Below are 25,187 nucleotides of genomic sequence, written 5' to 3' on the forward strand. Positions count from 1 at the left end.
CAGAGGAAGGCCGAAAACCTTCCTTAGTAGGAAAGGAAAAACCAGATTGAGGATTAGGTTGAGGGATAGGTTGAGAGGAGGCAAGGGATCTTGGGAGGGAATGGGAACGAGTGTGAGGATGGGAAGGAGAGGGATTTGTAATTTCCTTAGAAGAGATGGAAGGCACAGGCTGTCTAGAGCCCCTGCCCCTGGAACCTCTTTGAGGTTTGGGCTGTTGCCCAGTGGAAGGAGGACCCATGGCACCTCCTGCCGCATCCCTGATGTGATATCCTTTTGCGGGTCCAGCCTTCGCTGTGGCCGTGTCGGCCCGAATATCAGAGGAAGTAGACACAGAGGGGCTAGGTAAGACTGACTTAGGAGAGGACACATGGGAAGTTGACAGACCAGAGACACTAGGGATAGCTTGGGCAGACTCACAATCTTCCTCTTCTATTGAGGCCAGCACGGCTTTTTTTAACTCCGAAGGTATCTGCCACCAGGAGTTTGGACACTCTGTGTATGGGTGACCCATCTCAAAACAAAAATTACATTTAATAGTTTTACATTCTTTGGCAGAGTGCCCAAACTCCTGGCACAGATTACACCTCGGGTTAGGGCAGCTACTGGCGAAATGGCCCCTCCTACCACAGCGATTATAAGTCCTAGGCTGACCTGGGTAAAACACAGTCATACGGTCTTTTCCTAACAAAGAGGATCGGGGAATATGGGCAACCACCCCATCCTTAACACGTAACTTGATGGTCACCTCATACTCCCCCCACCATATTCCCAGGTCATCCAGGACCCACTGTGGAGGGGCCATAACATCAGAAATGTGCTGGACCCACGCCAAAACATCACGTACAGGGATGCTTTCATTCATGGTCACAACATGGGCTTTCTTAATTAAAGACTGTCTAGAAAGCGGAATTACTGTGAACCCATGCCATTTGTTGTTTATCGTGTCCTTTAATCTTTCCTCCATAAAGGAGTCAAGCCCATGTTGTGACATGAAACTCACATCATAATAAGCAGGAGGATCCCCTGGAGCCAGGATGGCAAAGAGGTCAACTGGTTTAAATCTCATGCCCAGGAGAAGAGCCACAAAAGCCTTCTTATTGGGAACCACTCCTTCACTATCCCATTTAAGGCGAACCACATTTCTTCTCCCAGGCATACCAGTTTCTAATTCCGTCTCCAGGGGAGCTGGTACCCTCCTTCCACTGGGCACACTCTTAGCAGCTCTAGCATAAGACAAGGGCTGTGCCCTTTGAGTCTGACCATCAGGAGGAGCAAGGGCTGCTGGACTTGAAGAGGGCCCCAAAGGGGGAAAATCCCCACCTCTGACGACACTCCTCAAATCCGGCACCTCTGATATGCCAGACCTCACAGGTCTCTGCATGCTCTTGGTCGCCTCAGACCTCTCAATTTCCTGCAGAACTCGAAGGCGCTCAGGAACATAAGATCTACATGCTTCTTTAATTGCATCAGGGGCATGCTTACCCAGTCCTATCACTGAATCAGCATAGACTTGCTTCCCAGACTGGTCATGCCAAAGGATCCTGTCACCCTTAACAATAAACCTCTGTCCACCCGCTCTGAAGTCAGTTTGTACACCACAATCTGGATCCCCCGCACCTATTGTGTGGACCTTCTCAATGTTCCCCAGACATTCTAACGTGTGGATTATGACCTCATCAGAGTGACCATCCAAGATGACAAATCTGCTTTTCTCAATCCTGTAAATTATGTTGAAAGAGCAGAACTCTGTAATAACCTCCTCCGGAATTACCTCGGGAGGCTCAACAGAATCCTCCTCCAATACTGGGTCATCATCATCTGCATACGCCCTGCGGCTAGCCTCTCTCTCCTTCTTACGCTTTATGAAAGGATCCCTTTCAAACATTTTATGTAGTACTGCAATCCTGTTCGGGAAACCCTTTTCAGGGCAATTTCCACCTGATACCTCCTGCTTTCCTGAAGTATCGACATTAGTATTCTCAGCGTTATCCACACCATTGATAATTTCAACTGCATTCTCACTATCAGAAATACATGTTAACTCCTCCTCCATGCTCTCAGTATCAAGCAATACATTTCCACATTTGGCAGACGTGTTGTGACCTTTGTGTTTTTTCTTCTCAGACTTTTCTTCTGCTGAAGAAGAAAGAACATTTTTTGTACTTTTACCTTCTCCACCAGTAGGGGGAGCTTCTTCCACTAATCTGGCTCTCTTCCCATAACCTATTACATCATAGGTAATGGAAGCAACACTATTAACATTCACATTCTTATCATTAACATTATTTTCTCTCATACTAACTTCATCCCCAATAGGGGGCACTGGGCAATCACCATAAGGCACAGAAACATCCAGGCTACCATTGTCTATGCTCATAGATTCAGCCACCTTCTTATTTATGGCAACATTTTCGTCTCTTAAATTAATCAAACTTTCTTTAGGAGGTATCTCCTCCTGCTGGCTAGACAAGCTTTTATTATCACAATTGGAAATGTCACTTTCCGTTTGTCCACCAGGCAAACCCTGCTGTGCAGAAACAGAACCACACATAGCCCCGCCCACCACATTTGCATGCTCAGTAAGCTTTTTCTCACCATTAGGGAGTAGGCTTAGAGTTCCCTTCTCATGCATATTAACGTCCTCAGTCGGAAGTTCACCTGTGACCACTTCCTGTTGACAGCTTTTGACTTCCAGTTCACTGGAGGAGCCTTCTTCTCGGCTTCCTTCGCCTCTTCCAGCACCATTTTGATGGGGAAACACACTGGGCACAAGCTCCACTCCAGCAACCAGCTCCACAAGCACAGGGACATCCTCCATAGCCATGATTTGCGCTCCAACTTGCGCAGACACAGCAGAAACCTCTTGACCACCAGGGCAAGTTTTTATAAGACAGGGATCCTCCTCTCTGTGTCCTCCAGCACTGTCAGCGCCATCTTGGAGCTCCCCATCTGCAGCCATCTCTGCCTTTACAAGGTAAGCTTCTTCCTCGCTTTGCTCACTTTCTTCTACAACTCCTTCGTTGTCGCTTCTTACACCTTCACCATCGGCACCTAAGTCCCCAGAGGCACCTTGTGGTTTGGCCCCCCCAGTTTCTCCAGCACTAACGGCAGACAGGGTCGGACTGGGACACCAAGGGCCCACCAAGGAAGTTTCAGCCTGGGGCCCACCCCCCTCTCCTCCTCCCCCCCCCCCCCATTTTGGGCTCACATACACATGTACTCTAGAAATTTTGCATGACTTTATGGTAGGGAATAGATTGTGAGCAATTCTGAGGACAGTCTCCAATAGGGATATGTCTAAATGCGAAACTAAATGGGTGTCACCACGCACTGGAACATCGGCGTGGTCATGATGAGTCATGGGCAGACTTAAAAAAAAAATACAAAACACAAAATAAGTAGCGGCGTTATTCACAGAGATTAGGTCCGACCAGATACATTGTAGATAAAATATTCAAGTAGTTACATGCCTCATAATTCATCAAGTAGTCAAATGGCAGCAGATACCCCCACAAAATGCAATCAGGTTGACGGCAGATACCCCCACACAATGCAATCAGGTTGGTGGCAGATACCCCCACAAAATGCAATCAGGTTGACAGCAGATACCCCCACACAATGCAATCAGGTTGACGGCAGATACCCCCACAAAATGCAATCCAAAAGTCACTTATCTATTGCAAAGTGGCAACAGCAATTTAAACTAAATAAAAACGTTTTAACTCATACATGAACATTATGGAAAATCCAAGTTGAAAATAAACTGTGAAGATAAACAATTTCATCCATCCTACTCCTGAAAAATGTATTCTTTTTTTTTTATTTTAGAACCTCCCAGTTTGATTTTCTGTTTTAAAAAGCTAAAAAGTAGCTATTGTCTCATATGATGATGATTCAGCCTTTTCCATAGTCTCGCAGTTAGCAATCATGTGACCCTCAACAAGACAAATTCAGCAATCATGAGGTCCCCCGTCAAGACAAAATCAGCAATCATGAGGCCCCTAACAAGACAAATTCAGCAATCATGAGGCCCCCAACATGACAAATTCAGCAATCATGAGGCCCCCAACAAGACAAATTCAGCAATCTTGAGGCCCCCAACAAGACAAATTCAGCAATCTTGAGGCCCCCAACAAGACAAATTCAGCAATCATGAGGCCCCCAACAAGACATTCAGTAACCATGAGGCCCCCAACAAGACAAATTCAGTAACCATGAGGCCCCCAACAAGACAAATTCAGCAGTCATGAGGCACATAAATAAACAGCATTTCACATAAATAGGCAGAATGCCCACTTAATATGGTATACACCTCTCACCTGGCTTCTGAATTCTCCTCTACTGGCTGCTGTGCCAGGCAATACTGTTTTTGGCTGGATTGGGGATGATGTGTGGGCTGAAAGGCCTGGCGGTGATGCTGTGGCCGGCCTGGCGGTGATGCTGGGCTGTACTTGGCTGGTTGAAGTAAATGTTGGCCTGACTGTTGGTGGTGATGCTGTGGCCTTTTTGACAGTGATTCTGGGCTGGTTGGCTGGTGGTGATGCTGGGCTGGCCTGGATAGTTTAGGTAGTGACAGGTGCACCCTAGTTTAGGTAGCACCAGGAGCCTCCCAGCTTAGGTAGTGACAGGACCCCCAAGTTTAGGTAGCGACAGGAGCCCCCCAGTTTAGTTAATGACAGATACCCCCCAGTTTAGGTAGTGACAGGAGCACCCAGTGTTTGTAGTGACAGGTGCCCCCCAGTTAAGGTAGTAACAGGTGCCCCCCAGGGTATGTAGTGACAGGAGCCCCCAGTTTAGGTAGTGACAGGGCCCCCCAGTTCAGGTAGTGACAGGTGCCCCCAGTTCAGGTATTGACAGGCGCCCCCCCCAGTTCAGTTAGTGACAGGTACCCCCAGTTTAGGTATGACAGGAGCCCCCAGTGTATGCAGTGACAGGGACCCCCCCCCCAGTGTATGTAGTGACAGGAGCCCCCAGTTTAGGTAGTGACAGGGCCCCCCAGTTCAGGTAGTGACAGGTGCCCCCAGTTCAGGTATTGACAGGCGCCCCCCCAGTTCAGTTAGTGACAGGTACCCCCAGTTTAGGTATGACAAGAGCCCCCCAGTGTATGCAGTGACAGGGACCCCCCCCCCCCCCAGTGTATGTAGTGACAGGAGCCACTAGTTTAGGTAGTGACAGGGCCCCCCAGTATAGATAGACAGGTCTATAGGTGTCCCCAGTTTAAATAGCCAGATCTATAGGTGTCCTCAGTGGCAGCGGAGAGAGAAGAGAAGCGGTGGGGAAGGGAGGACGTTTCCCCCTCCCCTCACCTTGGGGCTCCCCCTCTCTCGCTCCCCCCTTTAGAATTAAGTGATGCGGCAGGCAGCGCCGCTGTGCCTGCCACTTCTTTTCTCTCTCCGCTGCCACCCCAGGGCGGGCGGGCCAGCCACGTCCGGGTAGCTAGGGGGGGCAGCAGCTAGCCAGGGGAGTGCGCATGCCCCATTTTGCCCTATGTAGGGACGCCCATGGCATGGTAGGCAGATAGGTAGCCGGGTAGGCAGTTATGTAGCCGGGTGGGAGGGTAGGCAGATAGGTAGCTGGGTGGGCAGTTAGGTAGCCGGGTGGGAGGGTAGGCAGTTAGGTAGCCAGGTGGGCAGAAAGGTAGCTGGGTGGGCAGTTAGGTAGCCGGGTGGGCAGTTAGGTAGCCAGGTGGGAGGGTAGGCAGATAGGTAGCTGGGTGGGTAAATAGGTAGCCGGGTGGGCAGATAGGTAGCCGGGTGGGAGGGTAGGCAGATAGGTAGCTGGGTGGGTAGATAGGTAGCCGGGTGGGCAGTTAGGTAGCCAGGTGGGAGGGTAGGCAGTTAGGTAGCCGGGAGGGCAGATAGGTAGCTGGGTGGGTAGATAGGTATCCAGGTGGGCAGATAGGTAGCCGGGTGGGCAGATAGGTAGCCGGGTGGGCAGATAGGTAGCCGGGTGGGAGGGTAGGCAGTTAGGTAGCCGGGTGGGCAATTAGGTAGCCGGGTGGGAGGGTAGGCAGATAGGTAGCTGGGTGGGTAGATAGGTAGTTAGGTAGCCGGGTGGGCAGTTAGGTAGCCGGGTGGGAGGGTAGGCAGAAGGGTAGCCGGGTGGGAGGGTAGGCAGTTAGGTAGCCGGGTGGGCAGTTAGGTAGCCGGGTGGGAGGGTAGGCAGATAGGTAGCTGGGTGGGTAGATAGGTAGCCGGGTGGGCAGCCAGTTAGGTAGCCGGGTGGGTAGATAGGTAGCCGGATGGGCAGTTAGGCAGCCGGGTGGGAGGGTAGGCAGATAGGTAGCTGGGTGGGTAGATAGGTAGCCGGATGGGTGGGTAGGCAGTTAGGTAGCCGGGTGGGCAGTTAGGTAGCCGGGTGGGAGGGTAGGCAGAAGGGTAGCCAGGTGGGAGGGTAGGCAGTTAGGTAGCCGGGTGGGCAGTTAGGTAGCCAGGTGGGAGGGTAGGCAGATAGGTAGCTGGGTGGGTAGATAGGTAGCCGGGTGGGCAGCCAGTTAGGTAGCCGGGTGGGTAGATAGGTAGCCGGATGGGCAGTTAGGCAGCCGGATGGGAGGGTAGGCAGATCGGTAGCCGGGTGGGTAGATAGGTAGCCGGGTGGGAATGTAGGCAGTTAGATAGCCGGGTGGGCAGTTAGGTAGCCGGGTGGGTAGCCAGTGGGGGCCCCGACTCCTTTGCTCCCCCTCACCTGGGTGTCCCCCCTCCTATTACAAGCTGCGGGGAGGGCAGCTCTTTTCCCTGGTGGGGCCCCCTCCTATCCTCCCCCTCCCTCACCTCGGACTCTCGGAGGGCCCACCTCCTATTACGAGCGGCGGGAGAGCGGCGGGTACAGCAAACTTCCGGCGAGGTAAAGCAGAAGATAGAGGTCCAGCTGCCTCCCAGTCGCTGTCTCCTTTGTAATTGCCGCGCACTAAACCAGGAAGCAGTGCGAGCGGCATAGAGGAGACAGCGTAGCCCGGGAGGCAGCTGGACCTCTATCTTCTGCTTTACCTCGCCGGAACTTTGCTGTAACCGCCGCTCTACCGCCGCTCGTAATAGGAGGGGGGCCCTCTGAGGTGAGGGAGGGGGAGGATAGGAGGGGGCCCCCCCGGGGGGAAAGAGGTTTTTAATAAATTTAAAAAAAAAAAAAAAAAAAACGTCACGACGCTAGTGCCCCCCTCCCTCTTAGCTCTGGGGCCCCCAGGAGGAGGGGCAGTCGGGGCCCACCGATGGGATCATCGGTGGTTCGGCGGCTCTGTCCGAGCCTGACGGCAGATGCCCGGGCAAGGCTCTCACACTCCATGGCCTTTCTCTGAGCAATCCTCACGGATGTCCTCCTGATCACCCCACTGGCACCCTCCACACCCACACCAGAACTCCCAGGGGCATTTTAATTTGTAGCACCACCGGTCACCCCAGCATGAGTGACAGATGCCTGGGTGGGGGTCTCACTCACAAACCTCACCTCGTCAGCCATTAGGTCTTCCTCCATAGCATGGGTAACCCGTCTCATGCTTTGCACAGAGTCTTCCTCTCCATGTTCCTCCTCCACCTCACTGTCCAGGCCCTCCACTGGCACGAAGGGCTTGAACTTTCTCCCGCACCGCAGTCTCTCCAAGAACTGGCCACCATTCTCTTCCAGCTGCTTTAGGTATGACTTTTGCACACTGTATTTCTTCCTTATCTCCACCAGCCTCTTATCTGCTTGCAGCAAACCGTTGTTCCACGACACACCGTATTTGAGCTTGATTTCAATAAAGCTTAACTTTAGCCTTGTGAGTTCTGTGTTGCAGATATTCACAGCCGTTATCCACTCCACGACATCATCCGCGACAGCTCTGCCAGTTACATTTCCCCCCTCCAGGTAAGCTAGGCTAGGGGGGGTATGAGCCGGCTGCTCCATTACCGGAGCAGCCGGCTAGCACAGGGAAGGACCCTGCAAGGCCTAAGCCTTAGACAGGGGCCTCAAGTCCAATGCTGCCCAGGAGTCAAGCTCTGAAATCGGACTGAGCAATCAAGCTGAAGAGCCTCCTCTGGAACTCCAGGAACTCCCTCACACACAACCTCACACCTATGGTAGGATTAGATTGTGAGCCCCTTTGAGTGACAGTTAGTGACAAGACAATATACTCTGTACAGAGCTGTGGAAGATGTCGGTGCTATATAAATACTAAATAATAATAATAATAATAATTAAACCACATGCAGAATATCTGTGAAACTGCCATTCTTCAAAATGTTGGACAACTATGAACTACCATAGATTGTCTTCACTTAGCCATGTGATTTCACAACATACAAACAAAAAAATTATAATGGGGAATGTAGAGCAGCTGGGGGTAGCCATAATATGCATATATAAAGAATATTTATTTGGATTGTTTATCCTTACGGCCACCTAAGGGTTTTATGGTAGAGCTGGAATTCTTTATAATAGGGCCACCCGCTGATAAAGGCAACAAGAAGTCTACAGAATCATATCAAAGATTTGTTAGCACGTAAGATGCCATTTAAATCTCCACGGGGGAATGACCATGGGGGGAGGGTTTACTACTGAGGCACTCATCAATGCACAATTTCCTTATAGCCATGTGAGGCCCCAGCTTGTTAAAGACTAACTCCAGACACAACATATATGCAGATATATAAACAGAGGCGCCAAAAAAAGATAAAAAGTCTAAAAACCGTTTAAAAGGGGGAAGCTGCTTACCTCTCTTGTAGATCAGCAGACATAAGAACGTTATTTTAATTCAAAAATAACATTTATTAGAAGCTTCACAATGCAACGCGTTTCACAGCCACGCATAACAATCCTGTTTCATCAGGCAAATAATGGAGAATACAAATGTGAGTCTGTACCGCACCCAAGTGCGGTACTACACTTTGGCCTTAATTCACTAAGCTGTTTAGACTAGTCTACTGATGGTTTTTAGTCTACTGATGGTTTGGTCAGTTGCATCAAAAAGGAATTCACTATTACCAAATGTTTTAGATCTGTTTTTAGACCTGGTCTAAAATATTTTGGTAATTAGGTCGGTAAAGCAGGGGAAATGACCAAAAGATGCAATTCACGAACGGGTAGCTATGACTGACATCCTTCTCCTCTGATAAGCTCTCCTCTGGATACAATTAAACTCCTGCATAATTAATTCAAACGGTTCCATCCTCACGTCTAAAATACCTCACAGAATTACTTTACCGACAGAAATCAGCTGGTCTATTCTCTGTCAGAAAAAGTGGGCATGCTTACTCCTTGTTTGCCTTTGTGAATTGCATCTTTTGATCGTTTCCACCTGCTTTACTGACCTAATTACCGAATGTTTTAGACCAGGTCTTAAAATAGGTCTAAAATATTACACCAAACCATCAGTAGACTAAAAAACATCTGTAGACTAGTCTAAACTGCTTAGTGAAATCAGAATCAGAATCAGAATCGTTTATTTCGCCAAGCATGATTGGTCATGCCCAGAATTATTTTTGGCACATACATATAGCTCGGGAGAAAGACATATAAAGGGGACATATAATAGAGAAATAATAGAGAAATGGATCGATGTCAGCAACAGCAGAAGCAATCAATTGCATTACATTACATTATATAACATTCTAGTCCGTTAATTGACCCCGAGATGACCAGCGGTTAATCTTGTGGGCTGGGTGGTTCGGTCGACTGTTCGGCCGTGGCCCGGCTTGTTCCACCGTTCGTTAGGGCTTGCACCGCTGGAAGTATGTGGAGGGAGTTTAAGTAGCTGACCGCCGATGGGAAAAAAGAGTTCCTGTGTCTAACAGTCTTTGCGGGGATGGCTCGAAGTCTCCGGCCTAGCGGAAGCAAGCTGAAGTATCGGTGGCCTGGGTGTGAGGGGTCGTTAGCGATCCTCAGTGCCCTGGATTTCAGTCTTTTGTTGTACAGTAGTGCAAGTGAGGGGAGGGGGCACCCAATGATCCTCTCCGCCGACCTAATGACCCTCTGTAGTTTGAGCTTGTCACTGGCGGTGGCTCCAGCGTACCAGACCAGGATGGAAGAGCAGAGGATTGACTCAGTGGTGGCGGAGTAGAAGCTGGTCAGAATTTCTTGGGTCATGCCGACCTTCCTTAGCTGTCGGAGGAAGTAGAGTCTTTGCTGGGCTTTCCGTTGGATGGCAGTGATATTGTGCTTCCAACTGAGATCACTGGAGATAGTAGTGCCCAGAAGACGGGCACAGGGCACTCTAGCTACCTCAGTGCCATCAATATAGATTGGGGGAGGGGTGGGGGCCGACCTCCTGAAGTCAATGATTAGCTCGACAGTTTTAGCAGTGTTAAGCACCAGCCTGTTCTCCTTGCACCAGTTGCAGATTCTCTCCACCTGCTGACGGTACTCCTGGACGTTATCCTTGGTAGGGGTCCAGGAGGGGCGAAGTGTAGAGCTTGAGGTTGGCTAGAACCGCCCGCTCCAGGGTTTTCATAATGACGGACGTCAGGGCCACGGGCCTAAAGTTGTTAAGGTCTGAGACCCCCTGCTTTTTTGGGACAGGTATGATGGTAGACCTCTTGAAGCAAGTGGGAACCTTGCCTTCCTTCAGTGACTTGGAGAAGATATCAGAGAGGATGAGGGCCAGTTGCCGACAGCCGGTTTTCAAGCAGACCGGAGATACGCCGTCAGGGCCGGAGGCTTTCCTGACGTTTAGCGTTGATAGAAGGCGCAGGACATCGGCCTCGCTTACCGCCAAAGGGGAGTGTGGACTCGGGTTGTTGTCTGCAGGGCATGGAGAGGGGTTGGGTGATTCCAGACACCCCTTCTGTGCTTCCTGGTTCTCGAACCTGCAGCAGAATCTGCTCAGATCTTCGGCGAGTTTCAGGCTAGGTGCTGCATGTTGGGGTCGGGGTTTATAGTTAGTGGCGGCCTTCAGCCCCTTCTATACAGCCCTTGAGTCCATAGATCTCAGGTTTTGTTCCATTTTTGCAGCGTACTTCTTTTTGGCAACTCTGAGTTCCCGATTGAGGCCTATATTGGACTCTCGGTCTTCAGACACAACATTTCAGTTTAGGGATAGGGAAGAGCTTGGCATTCTCCTACTTTGTTATTGTTTTCTGCATCCCTTTTCAAGAGAGATTTTAATTGCCCTAATGTTACCTGTGGTATTTACTGGGACCACAGTGACAGAAGTTGTAAAATTCTTCCACTGTTTATTTTGGAGAGAAATTTAAGAGAATTATTTTAACCACTTTGCATCCAGACCTTGTTTCCCCTATGAACCAGAGCAGGTTTGACATGTTAGCTATGTCCCTATTTAATCAGCAAAAATGTTATCCCTACTTATGACACCTAAATGAAATATACCGTATATTGTTTTTTCAAGACTAACTAGGCTTTCATTGTATGGCATTTCTTCTCTCGAACAAATTTGTTTTGTATGCATTTTATTAGGAAAAAAATAGAAAAAAAAAACACATTTTTTTCCAGTTTAAAAATAAAAAGCTGTCAGGTATAGCAGTATTACCTCACCAGCGGAGAGTGCTTCCGCATCTGACGTCGCCCCAGCAGTGGCCGCATCCTCTCAGTCATCTTGCACTAGAGTTGGGCGAACAGTTCGGCTGTGTTCGCCGAACTGTTCGGCTGCCCAACCTGTCATTTTGATATGGCTCTTACTACTTCCGGGTCGCAATGACCCGGAGTAGTACGTCTGCGCTGGCCCGGCGGAGCGCGTCCTAGATCGCGCTCCCGTTGCCGGGCACTCTCTGCGCATGTGTGTGACGTCACTCGTGACGTCACACACATGCGCAGAGAGTGCCCGGCAACGGGAGCGCGATCTAGGACGCGCTCCGCCGGGCCAGCGCAGACGTACTACTCCGGGTCATTGCGACCCGGAAGTAGTAAGAGCCATATCAAAATGACAGGTTGGGCAGCCGAACAGTTCGGCGAACACAGCCGAACTGTTCGCCCAACTCTATCTTGCACAGCCCCTGGCAGGACAGGTCTCTCCTCTGCACATCAGATTAGGTCAGCACGCTCGCGGGCGGGGCGACAGGACCTTTATAATTTGAGGAGACGGGTCAGCTGATCTTGCAGTCAGCTGACAACAACCTGCCAATCACATGCTGCTGATTGGTCCAGCCCTCTGGGCGGGCGGTTTGAGCTTGCTTTCTGTATTTAAGCTGGAAGATGTCATTTGCTCATTGTCTGTTGTTGCGAATACTTGGTGTTAGCGCTCAGACCTTAGATAGTTTCGGTGTGCTTTGATCCGGGAGGAAACCGGGGATTTCACACAAGATAGGAATTGTTTGATAGCTATTATTATTATTTAGTATTTATATAGCGCCGACATATTACGCAGCGCTGTACAGTGTATATATATATATATCTTGTCACTAACTGTCCCTCAAAGGAGCTCACAATCTAATCCCTACCATTGCCATATGTCTATATTATGTAGTGTAAGTACTGTAGTCTAGGGCCAATTTTTAGAGGGAGCCAATTAACGTATCTGTATGTTTTTGGAATATGGGAGGAAACCGGAGTGCCCAGAGGAAACCCACGCAGACACGGAGAGAACATACAAACTCTTTGCAGATAGTGCCCTGGCTGGGATTCGAACCAGGGACTCAGTGCTGCAAGGCGAGAGAGCTAACCACCACGCCACCGTGCTGCCCATAATTATAGCTATAATTAGCTATAATTATAACTTCATTACTGTGTTATTTATTTGTATATGACTCTTTGCCTGCTCTGACCATTCTTTCTGCCTTGTGATTCTGTACTTCTGCCCATCTGATCTTGTTGCCGACTTTTGCCTGAACTCCACTTTGATTCTGCCTGCCGATTCTGTACCTTGTCTGCCCGTCTGTTGCCTACCTGATCTGTCCGACTATTCTCTCTCACCAGTGTGCCCTCGCCACTGGTGAGGTTACCGCTGTGGTTCTATCTGTAATCTCCATCGCCACTGGTGAGGTTACCGCTGAGGATCTATCAGAAAATTACTGTTTGCACCAATCACTACACTTTGTGCAATAAAGCTAGTGACTTTGTCACGTCTTACACTCCATTTGCTTACTATTCCTGTATTATTGGTGATTCTGCAGATCACCATATAATCAGATATAGTATCTGTATTACTGGCGATACTGCAGATCACCACATAATCGGAAACCTGTTATCCTGCTGGCACTATTGTTACAAAAGCCCTATTGAATCAGAATCAGAATCATATTTATTTCGCCAAGTACAGCAAGGACTGTATTCAGAATTATTTATTGTAGATAAAAAGCACAAATTTTGGTTGCCTATTTCCACTGTTAACACAAAACTTAAATTACGTTCCTGTCACAATTTATGATGAAGATATTTGATTCTGAAATAATGCTACAGTGTGTATTTTTCATTATGATTTGAGAAAATAAAAGTTTTACTACAGTTACCATTTATTACTAAGTGACTCCTCATTGTAAAAAGGGTTCAGGAAAAAAACAAAAACATTGATAGGGTTCCTTTAAGACTGGTGACAACTACAAGAAAATGGGACGGCGGAAGGAGGGAAAATTGATCTCCCGCCTTCCCATTACTCTGCACTCTCCCAGAGAATTCTAATTTTATTTATTATGAAATGCTTATATTATTTCAAATAAATGTAAAAAATTACCAATGTTTACCAAAGTACTGTACTTTAGTGTTATTGTGTATTGAAAAAATACTCTTCCGCGCATGTGTGAAATATATGCGTCTCCATTGACTTACATGACTTCCGGTCGCAGCACGTTGCCGCAAATGTCAGTTGTTAATGTGCTGTTGCTTTTGCATGAAATGTGACGCTTCTAGTGCATCGCATCATGGCAGGTATGAAAAAAACCATAGATTTAAATTATTCAAGGGATTACTAAGAGACACAATACAAGACACCATAGTGGAAAATAATCTTATTTCTCAGCATCAGCATGGGTTTACTAAAGACAGGTCCTGTTTGACTAACATGCTCAGCTTTTATGAGCTGGTGAACACTAATGTGGATATTGGGAATACTGTAGATGTGTTAAACTTGGACTTTGCTAAGGCCTTCGACACTGTTCCCCACAAAAGTCTGGTGCAAATGTTGAGGATGCAAGGACTGGGGAAGAGGCTGTGTGCATGGATAGGGAACTGGCTAATGGACAGAAAACAAAGAGTTGTGGTCAATGGATCATGTTCAAAATGGATGACTGTCAGCAGTAGGGTCCCACAGGGGTCAGTACTGGGTCCAGTGCTCTTCAATTTATTTATTAATGACCTAGTAGATGCAGTAGAAAGCAATGTTGCTATTTTTGCAGATGATACAAAAGTGTGCAGAATCATCAACTCTCAGGAAGATAGTGTCATATTGCAACAGGATCTGGATAGGATGGCTATATGGGCACATACATGGCAGATGAAATTCAATGTTGAAAAATGTAAAGTCATGCATTTTGGACGTACTAATGGTCTAGCACCATACAAAATAAATGGGATACAGTTGGAGACATCAAACTTGGAGAAGGACTTAGGAGTACTCATCGACAACAAGTTAAATTAAAAATTAAAAATGTTGGGATGCAATAAAAGGGAAATAAACACTTGAGATGCTAGCATAATACTGCCCCTGTTTAACTTTCTAGTAAGGCCACATCTGGAATATGGAATTCAGTTCTGGGCACCACATTACAGGACAGATATTGCAGTTTTAGAGCAGGTGCAGAGATGAGCAACTAAATTGATACGTGGGATGGAAGGTCTCACTTACCAAGAAAGGTTAGATAAACTGGGTTTATTTATTCTAGAGAAAAGACGCCTTAGAGGGGATCTAATTAACATGTATAAATACAGTACATCAGAAGGCAATATACAAGCTTGGCGGGTGAGCTTTTTGTCCCTAGGCCTTCACAAAGGACTAGAGCAGTGGTTCCCAACCCTGTCCTCAGGGCCCACCAACAGTGCATGTTATGTGGAATTTCACAGAGGTAGTTAATCAGCTCTGCTGCAACACTAATTACCCCACCTGTGAATATTTGTGGTTTCCTGCAAAACATGTACTGTTAGTGGGCCTTGAGGACAGGGTAGGGAACTGTGGATTAGAGGACATCACCTGCACATGGAGGAAAAACATTTTAGCCATTTTTTTAGGAAAGGGTCTTTTTCTATTGTCACCCATGCGGTATCAAGTGCGGAATCGATCGGGTGGGTGATCGGACATGTCAGAAATTAGGAATCGAGCCATCTAACCATCTAAATGGCTCAATCGAGTTGCGAAAACGTACCGTGTATTCCCAGCATTAGATGCTTTCCTTGAGTTGAAAGACATCCATGGCTATAATTACTAGGTAACACCCAGTGGTGTTGATCCAGGGATTTTATCTGATTGCCATCTGGAGTCGGGAAGGAGTTTTTTCCCTTTTGGGGCTAATTGGACCATGCCTTGTAAGGGTTTTTCACCTTCCTCTGGATCAACAGGGATATGTGAGGGAGCAGGCTGGTGTTGTGCTTTGTTTTCTGGTTGAACTTGATGGACATATGTCTTTTTTCAACCCAAATAACTATGTAACTATGTTTTCATTGCTTTAGCGTCAACTTGCAGTAAAATAGGGTAACCAACGCAATGAAAACACCCTAGTGTAAAAGGGACCGAAGAGTATGTGTGTGTCTGAAAAAGATGAGCCTAAGTGCTCTCCAATGACTTGTTCCATGCAGTGTCATCGCCTCTTTACTACTGGCTCAGTCAGTTACTGTATGTACACTTGTGCCTATATTAACTGGAGACTTTATCAAAGTGTGCTGTGTTGCTGAATGCTTAGAGCTGTTTTGTGTTAGGCTCATCTTCTTCAGACACACACATACCCTTACACAAATCAGCTCTAAGCATTCAGCAACGCAGCACACTTTGATGAAGCTTCCACTTAATATAGGCACCCATGTGTACATACAGTAACTGACTGAGCCAGTAGTAAAGTGGCGATGACACTGCACGGAACAAGTCATCAGAGAGCATCTAGGCTTATCTTCTTCAGACACACACATACCCTAAGTGCTCTCCGATGACTTGTTCCATGCAGTGTCATCGCCTCTTTACTACTGGCTCACTCAATTACTGTTATGTATACATGGGTGCCTGTATTAACTGGAAGATCAACAGTTATTCCCACAACAAGACTCCTTTTGTTCTGCCCATCTGCAAAATAATGGAAGCAGTTACACAGTATGTAAAAGTGTCATTTAGGCAAGGTCGTCATGGCCAATGAAAATATCCCAATTTCATCGTCCCAATAAGTCAAGGGAAATTTATGAAGGTGATTTCAGCTATTTCGTGTGGCCACAACCCCAATGTGACCTCCATAAAGGCGTACTCTTATGATGTCTATTTTATGGGCTCATCTGACAGTTCTTTACAGCGTTCAGCTCACCATATCACCCAGCTGATTTACAGGACACTTGAAGTGAGAGGGATGTGGAGGCTGCCATATTTATTTCATTTTAAACAATCCTCTGCTTGTAATCATTTTAGCCATACACCCTAAACAACCATGCAGCAGATCAGATGTTTCTGACAAAAATCTGATTAGCTTCTTGCTTGTTTCAAGTGTGCCATTCAGTCACTACTGATGCCAGAATGATCAGGAGGAGTCCAGACACCTGGCATGGTTTAAAAGGAAATAAATATGGCAGCCCCCATATACTTCTTCTTTCAGGTGTAGAGAGGAAAAGAGCCCCTGTACTTACCTCAGGAGGGGAAATCCTCTGGATCCTAATAAGGCTTACCTCGTCTTTTATAGTCAAGGGGATCCAGCACTGGCAGCCCTCGAAAATCCGCTGTTGCGCAGGCACAGTAGGGGCTTCAGTGCGTTACAATAGTTACCAATCAGCACTCCTGCACAGGTGCGCATATAAGCATTCCCTCTAGGCTCCAGCGGAAATACCCAAGCTCAATCGGGTCTACTCTACTGCACAAGTAACTCTCACCTACCCAGTACAGCAGATCTGATTGGGCTGTTTCTGCCGGAACCTGAGGGGAAGCTTGTACTGCAGAAGCGCGGGGGGCGCAAATTGGTAAATTTTGCTGCATGCTGTTCAGGTGCTGCCTGTGCTGGATCCCCAAGGCTGAAGAGGACATGGGAAGCCTCATTAGGATTCAGAGGCTTCGTCCTCTGGAGGTAAGAATCTTTTTTTTTAATTAACTTGCAGATTGAGTCCTGAGTAGGACCCTGAAATGCCAAAATGAACTTACCTGGGGCTTCCTCCAGCACCTCGTAGTCCATGAGGTCCCTCAGCCTCCTCTGGGCTCCTTCCGTTCTTCTGTTGGTGCCTCCATTCGCTCAGCAACTTTGCAAGGAGTCATGCGAAACTGTGCATGCGCAGCCCCTCTCGTTCGCACATCCATCGCCGGGAGAGTTCTGCGTATGCGTGGTTCATACTTACAAGGACCGCATGTGCCCAGAACACTCACAGTGACGGACCCACAAGCGAGATGGGCATGTGGAGGGGTTGCGCATGCGACTCCTCGCAAAGTTGCTGGGAGCAGCAGAAGAACGGAGGGAGCCTAGAAGACGCCGAGGGATCTCACAGACTACAAGGGGCTGGAGGATGCCCCAGGTAAGTTCATTTTGCCATTTTTAGGGTCTTGCTCAGAATCCCTTTAACGTGTCAGTGGGGCAGATTTATCAAAGCACTTTTTTCTTCCTATATAATTACAACTGTAAGAAAGTAGTAATTATCATGTGTTCTGAGAGTAAATTCACTACTTACAATTCTGCACTAGTTCTTCATGAATTTCACAAAATCTGGTACTGGTGGAACAGCGCAAAACCAGTGCAAAATTGTTATAGAAATAATAAGTGGTTGACACCAGGGATGGTCGTAGTGAGCCAACTTCTCTACGCTGGAACAACGCGTAGTTTTACGCTATTAGGCTTCACCGAACTACGGCTTCAAAATTAAACATTGCTTCGTATGCATTTCGTAGACTACGCGTTAAAATACGCAATTAGGCGTAGTGCGAAGCGTAGTGTATGCGACTGCTTTTGTCCGTATGCGTAAAATTTTCTGCATTAATTCCTGTGCAAATGCCTATATCAGGACCCCTTCTATGCGTACATTCCCCTTTCCAATGCGTAAATTTGTAAGCATACCATCGTACGCAGAAAAATAGATGCGAGTAATGCATTCGTAGTTCACTACGCAGTACACATGTTAACTATGCGTAGTGGGCGTAAGCTACGCGGTACTTCGCTACGCGTAAATTCGTAAGCGTAGTTTTGAAACTTCGCCTATGAACTACGATGCGTAGATGCGAACTATGATGCGTAAATTCACACTGGCGTAGTTTCTGCTCATCCCTGGTTGACACCACTTCTAAAACGTGTGTAAAGCTGCTGCACTGGGGGACTGAACTTTCAAGTTACACTGTGCATGTTTTATTCCCCTCATGATTGAATGTTTTCTTTCACTGCTGTCAGTCACAGTGATTTACAGAGTATATAGTCTTGTCTCTAATTGTTCTGCCCTTGTTTCCTCCTGTCCCCATGTGTGTCCATTCCCCCTTGTGTCCCTCCACTGTCTGTGTTATGTTACAAGCAGCGGCAACTCACCTGATCCATCTGCTCCAGCGGTGATCACAGACCTCTCCTCTTCCGCCCAGCTTCCCTAGTGCCAGATTCTACTGATGACGCGATCACAGAAGCAGGCACTAGAGGCGCAGTGAAGAAGAGGCGAGATCTGTGATCGCCGCTAGAGCCGATGGATCAGGTGAGCTGCCGCAGATTGTAACTTTACACGAACAGCAGAAGGGACAAAAGGGGAGGGGAATGGACACATGGGGACAATGCAGGGGGTCCCCAACATTGCGGTGAGTGGGCTGTTTGTATCTGCTGGCATTTGGAAGTCGGGCCTTTTTTTACCTTTTTTTAATAGATCATCAGGGACATCTGTATGGCTGATATTGCGGGGATACCCCTCCCACAGTGTGATGTCAGGGCCATGGCCCTGACTATTTCCTGTCTGTGTACCATGTGGCATTGCATTGTGGGAAATAACCGCTGTTTCCAAATGCCCAAGCAAGCATTATTTTAGCCTCCTTTTAGCCTATCAAATTGTCAGTGGGTGATGGTAGTAGGTGTTGTCTGCTTCTTTCATGTCTGCCAGCAGTAAAGATGATGACCCACAGAATCATGGTGAATCAAACAACATAAACTAATTACACTACAAAATTAATCATTTCTAGAAGTAGCTTTTATTTTTTAACTTCTCACTTTGCAATGTATTGATTATTTTTCCCCTACTACTACCTTCGGTAAAGTTCCTCTTGAGTTCCAACACAAACTAATGACACTTTTTTTTTTTTTGTTAGCAGACCTCCGCAGTGCTCTGAATATACATCACTCTTATCATCTCCAGTATGGGGTTCTCCCAACAAATATATCATGAGTGACACCGCATGAGGCCGTCACACAGAGTAAGTTGTGACGCAGAGCGATAAACTATAGGCTTTGCTTGTTTAGTCCGTCCTGTGGTGCCAGCCAGTATGGATTTCAGCTTTAACTCAGCGGTGGGTCCCTTTATTACATAACCCCCCCATGACACTGGTCACCCACTACTTCCTGTATGTTCTATTCAACAGAACTTCAGAGCTTGGCACTGCACACTATAGCAGGGGTTACTTTAATGCATAACTCCACTGTATTTAAATATATATATACAGGATCTTCTAAAAAAATTAGCATATTGTGATAAAGTTCATTATTTTCTGTAATGTACTGATAAACATAAGACTTTGATATATTTTAGATTCATTACACACAACTGAAGTAGTTCAAGCCTTTTGATTGTTTTAATATTGATGATTTTGGCATACAGCTCATGAAAACCCAAAATTCCTATCTCAAAAAATTAGCATATTTCAACCGACCAATAAAAGAAAAGTGTTTTTAAAACAAAAAAAAGTCAACCTTCAAATAATTATGTTCAGTTATGCACTCAATACTTGGTCGGGAATCCTTTTGCATTAATGACTGCTTCAATGCGGCGTGGCATGGAGGCAATCAGCCTGTGGCACTGTTCAGGTGTTCTGGAGGCCCAGGATGCTTTGATAGCGGCTTTAAGCTCATCCAGAGTGTTGGGTCTTGCGTCTCTCAACTTTCTTTTCACAATACCCCACAGATTCTCTATGGGGTTCAGGTCAGGAGAGTTGGCAGGCCAATTGAGCGCAGTAATACCATGGTCAGTAAACCATTTACCAGTGGTTTTGGCACTGTGAGCAGGTGCCAGGTCATGCTGAAAAATGAAATCTTCATCTCCATGAAACTTTTCAGCAGATGGAAGCATGAACCCACTTTAGAACCAGAAACAGCAGCAGAAGCGCCTGACCTGGGCTACAGAGAAGCAGCACTGGACTGTTGCTCAGTGGTCCAAAGTACTTTTTTCGGATGAAAGCAACTTTTACATGTTATTCGGAAATCAAGGTGCCAGAGTCTGGAGGAAGACTGGGGAGAGGGAAATGCCAAAATGCCTGAAGTCCAGTGTCAAGTACCCACAGTCAGTGATGGTCTGGGGTGCCATGTCAGCTGCTGGTGTTGGTCCACTGTGTTTTATCAAGGGCAGGGTCAATGCAGCTAGCTATCAGGAGATTTTGGAGCACTGCATGCTTCCATCTGCTGAAAAGCTTTATGGAGATGAAGATTTCATTTTTCAGCACGACCTGGCACCTGCTCACAGTGCCAAAGCCAATGGTAATGGTTTACTGACCATGGTATTACTGTGCTCAATTGGCCTGCCAACTCTCCTGACCTAAACCCCATAGAGAATCTGTGGGATATTGTGAAGAGAAAGTTGAGAGACGCAAGACCCAACACTCTGGATGAGCTTAAGGCCGCTATCGAAGCATCCTGGGCTTCCATAACACCTGAGCAGTGCCACAGGCTGATTGGCTCCATGCCACGCCACATTGAAGCAGTAATTTCTGCAAAAGGATTCCCGACCAAGTATTGAGTGCATAACTGAACATAATTATTTGAAGGTTGACTTTTTTTTGTTTCAAAAACACTTTTCTTTTATTGTCGGTTGAAATATGCTAATTTTTTGAGATAGGAATTTTGGGTTTTCATGAGCTGTATGCCAAAATCATCAATATTAAAACAATAAAAAGGCTTGAACTAGTTTATTGTCTTCTCACTAAGGGCCCATTCACACTTGTGCGTTTTCAGAGCGATTTCAGCTTTGCTGAAAATCGCTAGCGTTTTGAAAAACATGTGCACAATGAAAGTATATAGAAGTGTTTTCATCTAAGCGTTTAGCGATTTGCTGAAACGCAAACGCGTTGCATGCAGCGTTTTCTGAGCGATTCTGGATTAGCGTTTCAATAAAAGTATTTGAATTGAACTAGAAATCGCTAAATGCTAATCGCTGGAAAAATGCTCTCTTTACAGTGAAAAATCGCTAGGAAAAAATGCCAGAAAAACGCTCAGCGTTTTGCGTTAGCGTTTAGCGATTTCTAGTGTGAATGGGCCCTAACTGTCACTCAGAGGGGCTCACAATCTAGGCCCTACCATAGTCATATGTATATGTATGTATTGTGTAGTGCATGGATCATAGTCTAAGGCCAATTTTTTAAGGGAAGCCAATTAACTTATATGTATGTTTTTTGGGATGTGGGAGGAAACCAGAGTGCCCGGAGAAAACACACGCAGACACGGGGAGAACATACAAACTCCTTGCAGATGTTGACCTGGCTGGGATTCGAACAGGGGACCCAGCGCTGCAAGGCGAGAGAGCTAACCACTATGCCACCATGTATCAATAATGCAGAAACGCTTTTAAAGGGAACCTGAATCGAGTAAAAGTATTTAAAATAAACACATGATGTACCTGCAAATTAATATTACATACTTACCGTACCTCTCCAACAAACAGCTCAAAATCTGATTTAATTATTAAACAAGTTGAGTGACCCTTTTAGGGGGGGGGGGGGGCCCGGATTAAAGCATAACTTTTATTATGACCTTTAAAAACTATGAGTCCGTGATATCATCGTTGAAATTAACCTACAAGGGACAGGGACTAGCACTGAGCACTTTTCTTCCTCTGATGAAGCCCTCCATTTGAGGGGGTGAAACATGTTGGGTTGGTGGGGGTTCTTTATGTATTTATAAGCCTTTCTGTCAAGGGAGCAGGGGGCTTGATTCTGTCGTATATATCAATTTGAACGACGTGGATCTAGTTTACAGTACTAGAACCAGTGGTGTAGCTAAGGAGTTGTGGGCCCCCGATGCAAGTTTTACAATGGGGCCCCCAAAGAACTTTATACATGGCAATTGATATGGTGCACCAAAACCTGCCAATGGCAACTACAGTGTCTGAGGTGCAAGAAGGGAATGGGGAGCAGTTTTTTAATGATTACCACTATTCAAAGTATCTATAGAAGTCATTATCATGAGCACAGGACCTATAGAGGACCAATAGAGAGCTAATACTGTTGTTGCGGAAGGGCCCTTATGGGCCCCTCTGGCCCAAGGGCCCCGATGCGGTGGCTATCTCTGCAACCCCTATTGCTACGCCCCTGACTAGAACCTGTCCCTTGTAAGTTAATTTCAATGATGATAACACGGATTTAAAGGTCTTAATAAAAGTTATGTTTTAGCCCAGGGTCCTCCCAAAAACGTTTTTTAACTGTGTTTATTTATTTATTTATTTTTATACTAGCCTCCACGCAGTGGCGGACACAGCCAGCAGTGGGCCCCTGTGCAAAATTGTAATTGTGGGCCCCCTACGACCTGCGGCGCGCGTAGCGCGCCGCGTCGCGCGCTGCATCAAAATATGGGCGTGGCTACAACCTGCGGCGCGCTTTAGGTGTGGATAGAACCTGCGGGCAAAAAAATGGGCGTGGCAATGACTGGATGAGGGCGGAGCTAACTAACTTAAAGCGAACCCGGGGTGAGGGTTTATTTCCTTTTAAACAATACTAGTTGCCTGCTGGCCCTGCTGATCTATTTGGCTGCAGTAATAAACTGAATTACACCAGCAACAAGCATGCAGCTAATCTTCTCAGTTCTGACAATATTGTCAGAAACCCCCTGACCTGCTGCATGCTTGTTCAGGGTCTATGGTTGAAAGAATAAGAGGCAGAGGACCAGCACGGCAGCCAGGCAACTGGTATTGCTTAAAAGGAGAGAAATATGGCAGCCTCAAGATTATTCTCACCTCAGGTTCCCTTGAAAAGTGCAACGCAAAGACAGTGGGCCCAAGTTTTGGTGACCCTTTCCCCAGAAAATTCACATAATTGTGCAGGTTTTCTCAAGAAAATACACATCATGTCGGCAGATATGCCCAGAAAATACGTGCAATCATGTCGGCAGATATGCCCAGAAAATACGTGCAATCATTTCGGCAGATATGCCCAGAAAATACGTGCAATCATGTCGGCAGATATGCCCAGAAAATACGTGCAATCATTTCGGCAGATATGCCCAGAAAATACGTGCAATCATTTCGGCAGATATGCCCAGAAAATACGTGCAATCATTTCGGCAGATATGCCCAGAAAATACGTGCAATCATGTCGGCAGATATGCCCAGAAAATACGTGCAATCAAGTCGGCAGATATGCCCAGAAAATACGTGCAATCAAGTCGGCAGATATGCCCAGAAAATACGTGCAATCAAGTCGGCAGATATGCCCAGAAAATACATGCAATCATGTCGGCAGATTTGCGCAGAAAATACATGCAATCATGTGGCAGACCTGCCCAGAACATACACCTGCTAATATAAATAAAAAAACAAAAACATTTACTCACCTGCAGCAGCAGACCTCCTGTCCCAGCCTCCATCCGGCGCGCAGCTCCCATGGGTGGTTGGGTGGATAGGTAGCCTGGTGGGTGGGTGAGTGGGTGGGTGGGTAGGTAGCCTGGTGGGTGGGTTGGTAACTAGCCCGGTAGGTAGGTAGCCTGGTGGGTGGGTAGGTAGGTAGCCTGGTGAGTGGGTGGGTAGGTAGGTAGCCTGGTGGGTGGGTAGGTAGCCTGGTGGGTGGGTTGGTAACTAGCCCGGTAGGTAGCCGGGTGGGTGGTTAGGTAGGTAGCTGGGTGGGTAGGTAGGTAGCCGGGTGGGTGGTTAGGTAGGTAGCCGGGTGGGTAGGTAGGTAGGAAGCCTGGTGGGTGGGTAGGTAGCCGGGTGGGTAGGTAGGAAGCCTGGTGGGTAGGTAGGTAGCCGGGTAGGTAGGTAGCCGGGTGGGTAGGTAGCCTGGTGGGTAGGTAGCCTGGTGGGTAGGTAGCCGGGTGGGTGGTTAGGTAGGTAGCCGGGTGGGTAGGTAGGTAGCCAGGTGGGTGGTTAGGTAGGTAGCCGGGTGGGTAGGTAGGTAGGAAGCCTGGTGGGTGGGTAGGTAGCCGGGTGGGTAGGTAGGAAGCCTGGTGGGTGGTTAGGTAGCCGGGTGGGTAGGTAGGTAGCCGGGTGGGTAGGTAGCCTGGTGGGTGGGTAGGTAGCCGGGTGAGTGGTTAGGTAGGTAGCCGGGTGGGTAGGTAGGTAGGAAGCCTGGTGGGTGGTTAGGTAGCCTGGTGGGTGGGTGGGTAGGTAGGTAGGAAGCCTGGTGGGTGGGTAGGTAGCCGGGTGGGTAGGTAGGAAGCCTGGTGGGTGGGTGGGTAGGTAGCCAGGTGGGTAGGTGGTTAGGTAGCCGGGTGGGTAGGTAGGTAGGTAGCCGGGTGGGTAGGTAGCCGGGTGGGTGGGTAGGTAGGTAGCCGGGTGGGTAGGTAGGTAGCCAGATGGGTGGTTAGGTAGGTAGCCAGGTGGGTAGGTAGGTAGGAAGCCTGGTGGGTGGTTAGGTAGCCGGGTGGGTAGGTAGGTAGGTAGGAAGCCTGGTGGGTGGGTAGCCGGGTGGGTAGGTAGGAAGCCTGGTGGGTGGGTAGGTAGCCAGGTGGGTAGGTGGTTAGGTAGCCGGGTGGGTGGGTAGGTAGCCGGGTGGGTAGGTAGGTAGGTAGGAAGCCAGGTGGGTGGTTAGGTAGCCGGGTGGGTAGGTAGGTAGGAAGCCTGGTGGGTGGTTAGGTAGCCGGGTGGGTAGGTAGGAAGGAAGCCGGGTGGGTAGGCAGGTAGCCCTTTGAGTATCCGGGTGGGGGGCCCGACTCCCATCCTCCCTCCCTCCCTCCCTTCCTCACCTCGGAGGGCCCCCCTCCCGATATGCGCGGCGGGAGAGCGAGCGAGCGGCAAATGCAGGAAGTCTTCAGGGCTCCAGGCAGATGCTAGAGGCCCAGCCGCTTGGT

This window comes from Hyperolius riggenbachi, chromosome 1 (genome assembly GCF_040937935.1).
Source record: "Hyperolius riggenbachi isolate aHypRig1 chromosome 1, aHypRig1.pri, whole genome shotgun sequence".
Taxonomy (NCBI): domain Eukaryota; kingdom Metazoa; phylum Chordata; class Amphibia; order Anura; family Hyperoliidae; genus Hyperolius; species Hyperolius riggenbachi.